Below are 11,667 nucleotides of genomic sequence, written 5' to 3' on the forward strand. Positions count from 1 at the left end.
GGCCTTCCTGGACCCAGGATTCTAACCCTGTGATGGTCTGGGAAGCTTTGCTTGGTCCCATGCCCATGCCTTGGTTAGAGGCATGGAGTGCACCTTCACTTACACCCCTTCAAGCAGTGTGGGGGGATGGGAAAATGAGGCGATTTCACCTGGCCTGGTCATGGGTGTTGGGCAGGTTAGAAATAACAGTTGTTCACAGCACAGTACCCACCCCGTGCCTACATGGTGGGCATCTATTTGTAAAACATGGGCAAGTCTACCTTTAAAACACCCCACAAATAATTCAGAGACGCACCAAAGCTTGAGAGTCATGGGAAAGTCACTAAAAAGGGAGGAGCATTGTTAGCTCTTTAGGCACGGAGGGGAGGTGGGTACCACGCTGAACAACTCTCTTCAGAACACATCTCTTCAGAAGCTTGCAGTCCACGGTGTAACTGGCATAGCAGGGTTATATTAAGTGCGGCCCAGCCCTCTGCCTTCTAGTGGAGGAGACAACCTTCTTACAGCTACAAGGGTATGCACCACATCGCGAGGGAGCCTGCACTTTCTTCCAGGCAACTATTTTGGTCTCCAAGACACCAGCTGTACCAAGGGCAGTCCGAGGCCCCCAGCAAGCAAGTGGACCAAGAAAAGAAGGTACAAGCACTGACCCAGAAGAGATGGCAGTCTCTGCCCTGGGGGTTGTCACCCTGCCCTAGACTCGGAGCACAAAGAGAAGACCTATGAGTCATTCCCAGAAACACCCTGCTCCGTGGTCCTAGGGCCGGCCTCTTGCACAGCGGGACTGGGCACCTGCAAGGTGACCGGTGGGAGGAAGCTGCACTTCCTGAACTTCCTGTCATGTTGGGGAGGGAGGAGGGAGCAGCGGGCCGGGAAGCCTGCCAGGGGACCTGGAATCATGGGAAAGGGCCTGCCCAGCTCTGGGAGGCTTCCCAGCCCTGCTGGACGTGAGCTCCGGGGTCTTCGAAGCACCGCACATTGCTCTACACTTCGCGCCAGGCCCATTAATCCTGATGACAAGTTCCCAAACTGCAAAGGGATTGCCCTTTGCCAGATCGCATGTATCTATAGCTTGACATGAACAAACCGAGTTTGGCTTTTCTCGGTATAATTGGCACCTAAATATAGCTGAAGCAAGAAAAAAGAAGAGAAAAAGAGAGAATTTTTTGGCTTCCTTACCAGTTTAAAAATTATACCGTGACATCTATTGCTTCCAGTATCCAAAAATGTCAGTTCGGAGCAGCCTTTTCCTCTCTCTTTGCAGCCCCTCCCCCCACCTCTCCACAGTCTTCACACACTGAGCTCAGCAACGGGTAGCTCTGGTGTCTGGGAGTGCCACTGTCCCTCTGTCCCCACCAGGAGAGACCCTGGGCAGGAGTAGGCTGTCCAGGCACTTCCAGACTCTCTTCGTAGGGCCCATAAAAGTTCAGAAAGTGTAGATTACTACATGCTTAGCTTTCATTCTCCAAAGAAAGGGTGGATCCCTTACTTGATGTCTTTAGGTTCCCTCGCTGAATCCAACTTCGTTGAAGGAAGGACACCTTTTAACGTGAAATGATAATCTACTACGTTTCTCTTCTCTTTTTTGTTTTGTTTTTGGCCAGGTTTTTCTTCCTCAGAGTGAAGAACCATGCTTAATGCAAAGGAAGACATCTTTAGCTGCGGGCAGCACCACTGGGGGGAGGAATTACTTTGGTTGGGGAGGAACGGGAAAAGACTGGTTGATTCTTATAACAAAGACCAAGATGGCAGGGACTGAGTCAAGGCAGAGATTTCTTTCTTCCTCACAGAAGGTTCAAGCCTGGGCCGCTGGGCCTAGGATGCTAGTTCACCGTGTCTGGGACCAACGATCTGTCTATCACACTGGCTCGGCCCCTCCTCCAAATGTGTCTCCACCTGGTGGTACAGGAAGCTGGTCCTTTGCACACATTTTTCCCTCTGTCCACACCCTAAATGCACCAGTGTGCCGGGACGCTGTCATTGGGGAACATGGATTTTGTAGCCAAACTGCCTTGCCTTACATTTTAGCCCCACACTGTATGAGCTGGGTGACCTTGGGCCTCAATTTGCTCATCTGCAAAACTGGGATAATAATAGCACCGACTGCATAATGTCAATCCCATGATTAACTGAGGTTATATATATAAAACCGGATCTGGCACACAGTAAGTGTTACATGTGAACTCTTACTATTATTACCACACCTCTAGAACCAGCCAAACTTGACTGAGAACCTAAACTCCGTGTATCTGAAAGACTCACACGGAAAAAAAGCAGCATAGTTCACACCATTCAACAAGCCTCTGAATGTATCTTTCTCAGAGCCACTTTCACCAGGAGAGCCTCAAGGATCCCTAGAAACACTGTGTTCCGGTCAGAAAGTTGGGGTGTCGGATCCTCAAAGAGGATTCCTTCTCATGAAGGGAAGATAAATGGCATTTTCCACATTCGCAAAAGTATAGCTCAGCATTCTCAACGGCTTCGCATGCATCTAGCCCTCCTCCCGATTAGTCACGGCACTTAAGAAGCTGAGCCAGACAAGCGTCCTTTGTGGACTTTTACGTTACAGCGCTTCCTGTCAGAGTTTGGTACAACTGTATCGGCTTTGAGATACATAAACCCAATTAAAGCGCGTCTGGCTTTTCAGAAAGCAGAGGGGGAGATTAGGGTTCTGAGAGCAGCTTTCTCATTTTATGCTCTTTACCAGGCCACTTGACTTTATGCCACTTCATTCCTAGCGGCTAAATCTTGGGGTCATGTGGGTGGGTGACCCACCGTGAGGCTAAACGCCCCAGCTCGAGTTGGAAAGCAAGCTAATTTGAAAACAAAACCCACACAGACATAGGCATGTGCATCTATGCAGGATCCATTTCTGCAAAGATGTGTTTGGGGAGTTAGAAGTTCTTTTTCTTTTTAGATATATTTTTATTGATTTCAGAGAGGAAGAGAGAGAGAGATAGAGAAACATCAATGATGACAGAGAATCATCCATCGGCTGCCTCCTGCACACTCCACACTGGGATGGAGCCTGTAACCTGGGCTTGACTGGGAATCAAACCAAGACTTCCTGGTTCACAGATCAACGGTCAACCACTGAGCCACGCCAGCAGGGCTAGAAGTTCTTAATAGGGCATTTGAGGTGATCAGCTCAGTGACCCCTTCCATTTTTTGCATTAAGCCCATGAGAAGTGTCCATATTTAAAAATAGAAAATGAATGAGCTATTTTGGTAACATCCCCTACAACCAAATACCACTCAGACCTTCAAATATCTGACCGCACCACAAGTCTTCTCCTTGACTTTTCATGACGATATAATGACAACGTTGCAAAGTTTCTTTTCTAGGGAGGTCCATCAAAAACAAGTATTTCTCGTTTTCTGCACACCTACTGTGTGAGCAGCCTATCTTAGACGCTCCATTTCTTGTCCTACCATCAGTCACTGACCGCATGAGATCGAGAGATGGAGGACCTGGCTGTCCCAGCCTGGGCCCCAGCCATATGGCCGAGTCACCGAGCCCCAGGTGATTCCAGTTCCCAGCCTTTGAGCCACAATAGCCATGCTGAGTAGGGCAGAGCAGAGCGGAGCTGTCCCTTGTGAAGGCTGATGGAATGTTCATGAAAAAAATGAATTTTATTCTTGTTTTAATCTACGTGATTTGGAGTAGTTTGTTGCATAGCCATAATATATAAAAAAAGGGTAATATGCAAATTGACCCTAACGGCAGAACAACCAGGAACAACTGGTGGCTATGATGCACACTGACCACCGAGGGCAGACACTCAACGCAGGAGTGTCTGCTGCCCCCTGGTAGTCAGTACGCTTCCACAGGGGGAACACCGCTCAGCCAGAAGCCGGCTCATGGCTGGCCAGTGTAGCGGCAGTGGCGGGAGCCTCTCCGGCCTCTGCGGCAGTGCTAAGGATGTCTGACAAATGGCTTAGGCCCGCTCCCCTCTAAGCCATCAGTTGGACATCCCCCAAGGGTTTCCCAGGATGCCAGAGGGATGTCTGACTACCAGCTTAGGCCCGGTGCCCCAGGGAGTGGGCCTAAGCCAGCAGATGGACATCCCCCAAGGGGTCCCGGACTGTGAGAGGGCACAGGCCAGGCTGAGGGGACCTCTCCCCCGCCCTGGCCAAGTGCATGAATTTTCGTGCACCAGGCCTCTAGTAGATAATAAGAACAATGACCATAAAAATACCTCCTTTGCTTATAAGATTGTTGTGGAGCAACGAGAGGATGTATGTGAAAACACTCTGTAAATTTTAAAGTAATACACAAACACAAAGAGTTATTACAGGAAGATCCGGGTAACACACACGCATATCTATCTCTGTATGGCAGAGTTTCCAGCTACGGCCCCATAGGAGCTGGATTTCTAGATCTGACCTTGGCTGGGACTTCTCAGAGGCTCCTGATATAGTGAAAAATGAAGTCAGGCCCAAACAGATGCATAAACAGTATGCTGTACTTGAAGCATTTTATAATGAAGGAGTCGATAGTTTTATTAAAAATATAGTTGGGATATCCACACTATGACCAAAGGATTGATGAGAAAGGCATTCCTAGGGCACCACAGATGGCCCCGCCTAAGGATGATGCACATTTATGTAGCAATGATGACGGCCTCTCTGTGTCTGTACCTACTCATGCGGAAATAGCATCGCAAGTCTAAACTGGAAGTCGCAGTGAATGAGCGTTCTGAACCATTGGGCCAGGCCTGTGGTGGGCCCTGAGCTGGACACTCGGGCCTGGCACACCCACTTCCGCTGGCCTGGTCCTCTGGCCCTGGCTGGCTGTGTGACCCCCAGAACTTGTGTGTGTCTCTGGAACAGCACCTGCTTCCTCAGCCTCTCCAATAATCAAAGGAGCGGCCCTCCTTTGCTGCCCAGAATCTAGGGAGCTGGAAACGCCCCTTTCCTTCCTCGCCTTTCTCCCTTCCCAGCCTTCCTCCGTCCAGGCCTCACAGGTTCCTGGCGGAGCCATTTAGTCTCTCCTCCTATAAACAATGGCGCAACCCGAACAATTCACATCTGCCCAGTGAACTGCAGTTTGCAGAGGATTTTCAGAGGCATCCTCTCATCTGAGCCTTCCATCAGATAAAGCATTCTTATTCCCGTGGAGTTATGGCTATGATTTGAAGTTCACACGGCAGGAGCAACGCTCTTAGAGGTGAACAACCTGTCTGAGATTAAATGACCCGTCCAGGCCTGGATGCAGACGCAGGCATGGAGTCTGACCTCCATCCCCTGTCCACTCTGTCCAGCCGGGTCCCTGTGGGGAGACAGAGCGGCACCTCCTCACACACAAGTAATTATCGCGATGATTGCTGGCATTGTTCGCTCAATGTGCCTTCGTTTTCTTTCCCATGAAATAATTTTGTATTTGCAGACTAGGATTACGTAATGGGAACCTGCTGGGAATTAGTAGATATTTCAAACCTCTGTTTGCCTATTCGTTTCTAGCTCTTCTCTGTTTAAAATGTAGTAATTATATAATAATAACTGGAATTACAATAATAGTGAACACAAGTTTACTAGTATAGTATTTGGGATTTAACCGTTTATAAGGTACTTTACCATAGGTTAATTCATTTGATTTTCACAACGGCCCAGGAAAGTTAAGTAAAGTACACAGAATCCTATTTTATAGAATAAGTGACTGAACCTCACAGAGGTGAAACGCCTAGTCCAGATAGCTCAATCTTATGTAAATAGGGATGCTATTTACATAATATTCTATGGCCATGGTGTCCACATGAAACAAATAAAAACTGCCCTGTGATTGGCACTCAGGTGTTTCATTTGTTTTGTACCTTGTCCAGTACCACGGGCGTGGCATCCTGGGAGGGGGAGAGAGCACTGCCTACTCTGTGTCCTTGGGTGGTGCTTCTGGAACTTGACCACACACTGGGACCACCTGCAGAGCTGTGAGCACTCAGATTCCGGGGCCCAAACACCTGATTCACTAGGTCTGAGACCGGGCCCAAGCATTTCCGTTTCTAGCAAAGAACAACTCGGGCGTGGATCCATGTTGCTGCTTCCTGTCTGTGGACAATACGTTGAGTAGGGCTGAGACAGTGACTCACCCCTCAGACCTTCATTCCACCATCTCTAACGGGGCTTAACAGTATTACCTTCCTCACAGGATAATCATGAGGCAACGTGTGTAAAAGGCCAATTTAAATGACTGAAGGCTGTTCTTGTTATCCACCTCTCACAATGTATAGTGCAAAATACACTTGAAAGTTGAAAAAATTATATCAAAACCATTTCTCCACAGCGCTCAAGGGTGCTATTTGCATAAAAGTCCGTGGACCTGGTGTCCAGGATGTGTGCAGGGCGGCGGTATTGGCTAAATGAGACCTGCTCCATTCGATGCGTTGCTATGGATTTCCACTTGGGGTTCCCTTCTAAATTCAATCCCAGCTAAGGACACCCAGCTCCCCAGTGATACTGGCTTCCCGTCTTCCCCATGCAGGGAGCACTGGCAAGGGCTGGACAGAGAGAGAGGAGAGGCAGGAACCGGGAATCCTGTTCCGAGGCCATCGCGGGCTTCTCTCCACACCAGCCCTGGCCGAGCAGCCGGACTGCAGGACAGGTATTCCTTCCCTTGCTCTGGCGCCAGCAGCGGTCAGAGAAGGGGAAGGAGCCGGGGCAAAGGGCCCTTCAAACCACATGCTGGGCCACTCACCTCTGAGCGAGGAAGTCAGCCCCCTGCGGGGTCACTGAGCCCTGCGCGGTGGAGTCAGTGCCGGGGTTAAACCCGGCTCTGTGACGGGTTGGAAGCGTGGACTGGTGTGTTACTTGGCCTCCCTGAGCTGCAGGCGCTTTACTGTGAAAGAAGATGAACAGGATCCCACTGCTCAGTGCACTCGGTAACTGGCAGCTATGATGATCATTAATATTAATAATCACTCAACAGGGATTGATTGCGCATGTTCCATGTGCCAAGCATGTTAGGCCCTGGCAACGCGGGGATGAACATGGCATCACGCCTGTCCTGGAGAAGCCTACAGGCCAGGGTGGCGACAACGCGAACGCAACACTTGGGACAGGCGCTGTTGGCAGCACATGTACAAAGGCCACGACGAGAAGAGAAACTGACAGGGGGGAGGAGGGTCCTCTGAACGAGCAGCCTCCTGACTCCTCCGCCCTTCCTGGCCCTGTGCCTCCCCGCCCTGAGGGGGCCGGTGGACATGCCCATCGTGTAAAGTTCAGCCCTAGACAGTGTCCCAGGTCAGGGTTCTCTCAGCATCCCCCATCTGCTGCCCGACTGCCCATCTGAGCCGCTGCCAGCCGCGAGCAACACCCGCTGGGGCGAGCGTACCCTCTCCTCTGGGCATGCCCTGCCCACACACGGCTTTGCGTTCAGGTTCGGAAAGTTCCAGGCTGACGTGGCTCTGGAGGTTTGTTTGCCTTTTTTTTTCCAACTGTTTGATTTCGTTCCTTTTAGGATCCGTGCCCTAGTTGTTCTGGGAAACTTGTGACCTCTCTGGTTTTAATTAGAAGATGTCATTTTTCCATGGCAACCTGTCTGGATGTCCTAAATAGAAAATCTGTAAAATCAGTTGCCCCTACGAAGGGCCGAGCCATCGGACCCGGAGGCCGGTGCCTGGGCCTGGTGGCTCCCCCCTGGGGAAGGTGCCCCCGGCTGAGGATCACCACCAGGGACTCCTGCTCCAGGAGCCGGCATCGCCGTGGGCCCTGCCAGGAACTCTCTTGGTTTGGACTCATAAAACCAAGTTCTTGACTGTTTTGGGGGGAACTTGCCCTTTCTGATGACATGGGAACAAAATCATGTCAGCCATGAATTATGGTCTCTCCGGGGTCAGTGGCCCATAGGTAGTAATAACAGAAGCCGGAAAAGCACTGATGGGAAGCCGTTGAAACCAGCCCAAGCTCCACGGCGGCCGAGTCGGAACTGACCTTCTCCCTCCGGCATCTCACCTCCTAGCGGGAATGAGCGTCTCCAGGAGGCGGCGAAGGAAATAGAGAAATTATGCACCACGCTTTGCATGTCAGCACTGAGGAAACAGTAGTTAAATCATGTGGCCAAAAAAAAAAAAAAAAAGGTGACCAGTTGCGAAAAGAAGGCCCTGAATTTTATAATTCTGGCTTTCCTTTTAAAGCATCGCTTTCATTCAGTAAGGCAGGCATGTTGATAAACAACAGTCAGCGTGACCATGGAGATGATACGGATGCACTTCTGAATGAAATGCTAGAACGATCTGCCGAATCCTTCCTCTACGCTTGATCTGGAGAGAAGGGTACCGTGAGGAACCCCAAAGCGACCCTTCATTCAGGGTAAACAGCACTGAAAACCCAGTAGGTGTGAGGCACCAGCAGCAACAGGCAGCACCCACGGACTGCTTGGTATCTTCGGGAACTGTTAACATGTGGTGCGTGTGTTAATGAAGGACTCGTAATGCCATCAACAACTTTCGCTCATTGAATGCTTACTATGGGCCAAGGTCTGTGCTAAGAGTCTTCACGTCCAACTGAATTGATATTCACTTTTGTTTTCCCCGCTTTGCGAATAAAAACACGGCGGCCTGGCGAGGTTGGGTGACTTTCCCAAGGTCACAGTCTGGACTTGAAACCAGGCGGTCTTGGCTCCAGCGTGTCTGTACTTGTGAGGGCTATAAATATTCCTTCTTGTGACTCCGTGTACGGAAGTTTCTGGAACCAGGGAAGCATATTTCACATGCTGAGCTCATTCCTGCCTCAGGGTCTTGCATTGGCTGTTCCCTCTGCCTGGCCTGCCCTTCCCTACACCTTTGGTTGACTGACTCGGTCTCATCCTTCAGGGCTCAGCTCAAATGTACTTCTTGGACATGCTTTCCCTGAGCCCCCAGCCCAGGCAGCCCTCCCCAGCCCAAACCGAAGTCACTCCATCTCATGTTCTGGTTTGGATTTTTTGGAGCCTCCTGTGAGTCACTCCTGTACCTCTTACACACAGAACATTTCCTGGCACAGCGTCAGGCACTCAGTACTAGGTGTTGAATACGTGAGTGCAGCATAGCGATATTGGATTTTGACTTGAGCACCAATTATAATGACAACAGCATCAGTTATAACAGCTTCAGCGACATCAGTAATTCTAATAGGTAATAATGACTTAGTGTTTATTATGAGTCATATACTGAACTATAAGTGCGTCTCATCAATCCCTATGTGGTAGATACTATTATTGTCTCCATTTTACAGTAGAGGACACTGAGACTTAGGGAGGGTGTGTGATGCCTGTGCCCTCACAGGCTGAGAAACCTTCAGGAACACACTTACACACCGACAACGAAAAACATCAAGTTGTTGTTAGTGAAGCAAAGGGTGCAGCCCATTGGCACACACCATGGCGAGTCCCCAAGCCTCCTGGGGCCCCCATTTCCTTCTTGGTTCAAGAGGGAAAGTTGAAGTTTCATAATTAAGAAATCGAAGGGTCTAGAATTATAGCATGTTTGGTGGACAGAACCCGGACACTGGCTTTAGAAGACTGGGATTTAAACTCTGACTTTGGCCCTGACAAGTTATGTAACCCTGGGTAGTCTCTTGATCTCTTTACACCTCAGTTTCCCCACCTGTGAAATGGGATCATAGTCCCGAGCTGCCTGTTCTGCAGAGATGTGTGGGGACTAGGTGAGACAGTGTACTTATATGTGAAAGCAACCAGCACTGTGACTACTGCATAGTCAGCACTCAAGAATGCCTTTTCCTCTTCCATTCCTTTGCTAAACTCATTCAGTATTTGTCCCCCCCTGCCCCCAAAGACCCTGTGATTTCTGGATGTTTGAATTCCATGTCCTCAAATTAAGCCAACACTCTGTAAGTCACCTGTGGCTAGATGGCTGTCACTGACCTCATTAGAGGAAGGATGCTTGGAAAGTAAGAGGGGAAAACAAAAGAGCAGGACAAAGAATTCAAGGAAGAAAACAGAAACTTTTTGATGGGGGAATGCGTGGGAGGAGAGCACACTGCAGGGACCGCAGACCAGGAGAGCCGGGCTGAGGAAAAAGGGGGTCAGTCACTGAGACCGTGGTGTTTCCGCCGCTCCATTGGAGAAGGCGCACCTGGGAGAGTCACATTCCACAGCTGACAGCACCGAGAGCCTGCGGGCGTCTTGCCCTCTTCCCAGGCCTGTGAGCAGATGGACGCGTTAGAGTCCACGTGAGGGGCAGCGGGCCAGCCTCACCTGACAGGTGACCCTGAGCTGAGGCACACGTGGGGCAGGGGTGAGGGTCCTGCCAGCGCCGCCCCCTCTGCCCCACACCTCCCACTCTCAGCTGCCTTTCAGCTCCTGAAACACCTCTCAGCCCTTGTAGTTCGGGAGATTCCTAGTCACGAAAATGTGAGGTCAAATGCAACATGAGAGGTCCATAGGCTAATCGATTCTGGGGGCTTCTTCATTGCACCGAATGGCTGTGGCAAATGGTTAGGTCGGTATTTAACTGATTTTAATATAGATTTTTGTTCTCTAAAGGGAGGGAGATTTGGATAAAACTACGCCTCCCCATGAAGCTGCTCCCAGGGTCCACTGAGGCACGGAGGAGGCAGGCAAGGGTGACTTCGAAGACTGGATGGAGTTTTCAGGCTGGACAGATGAGAAGGAAGGGAAAGTGTGTTCTGGGCAGAGAGCATACAGGCCTAGTGTGTGTGTGTGTGTGTGTGTGTGTGTGGTTAGTGGGTGAAAGGCAGAAGTCCCATCATGAAGGGCTCTAGATTTCACACACAGGAGCTTATTCTGTAGCCAGTGGACAGCTAGTGGAGAACTTAAGCAGTGAAGTGTTGAGGTCAGATGTGAGTTTCTGTAGGGCCCCTCAATGATTGTTGGCAATGGAGGGGGAGGGTAGGCTGGAGATGGCTATAGCAGAGAAAGAATGAGAACGAGAAGGGGAAAAGGGCAGAGCTGAGGGATATTTAGAAGAGAAAATCAATAGGCTTTGGTGATTGTTGGATATGGAACAAGAGAAAGAAGAGTGTAAAGATGTGGTGTGCCAAACATGTGGAAATGTTTAGCAGACAGTTGGGTGTGTGAGTGTGGCAGAGATTGATCTTCGCTTATATAACAACCATCCCTACAGCCCACCTTCCTTCTGCTAAAACCCCAAATTATTTAGCTACTAGAGGCCCGGTGCACAGATTTGTGCACCAGTGGGGTCCCTCGGCCTGGCCTGTGCCCTCTCACAATCTGGGACCCCTTGGGGGATGTCGGACTGCTGGTTTTGGCCCAATCCCTGAGGGACCCCACCGGTGCATGAATCTGTGCACTGAGCCTCTAGTATGCATATAAGATCTCTGGTTAATCGCTTTCCCCCTTCCCCACTCCCCGCTTTCCTCTGAGATTCATCAGTCTGTTCCATATTTCCATGCTTGTGCATTGAGTATCTGCCCCCTGGTGGTCAGTGTGTGTCATAGCTACCAGTTGAATGGTCAAATGGTCGGATGGTCACTTAGGCTTTTATATTTATAGATAGGAAGTGGTTCTTTGATATTAGAAGGGTGGAGACCCAACCTCTATGAATGAATGGTGATTGACGTAAATAAGTTGTGTTAACCTTGGCCACTTAGTCAAATCATGGGCAAGTGACTCATTCATTTTGACTAATGGAACATAATGAAGAAGGAGAAGGAGAAGGAGAAGGAGGAGGAGGTGGAGGAGGAGGAGGAGGA

The 11,667-nt window shown here is 50.0% G+C and overlaps 1 long non-coding RNA gene across 1 annotated transcript in view; it reads right to left on the reverse strand.

Annotated features, from left to right (window-relative positions):
* Nucleotides 1-4,908: 4,908 nt before the first annotated feature.
* Nucleotides 4,909-11,667, reverse strand: part of LOC106725041 — a 20,506-nt gene continuing 13,747 nt past the window's right edge. The window contains exon 3 of the long non-coding RNA XR_001360897.1: nt 4,909-4,918. This is a non-coding gene — a long non-coding RNA (uncharacterized LOC106725041). The remainder of the gene's footprint in view (nt 4,919-11,667) is intronic.

This window comes from Myotis brandtii, unplaced genomic scaffold (genome assembly GCF_000412655.1).
Source record: "Myotis brandtii unplaced genomic scaffold, ASM41265v1 scaffold131, whole genome shotgun sequence".
NCBI classification, from domain to species: Eukaryota; Metazoa; Chordata; class Mammalia; order Chiroptera; family Vespertilionidae; genus Myotis; species Myotis brandtii.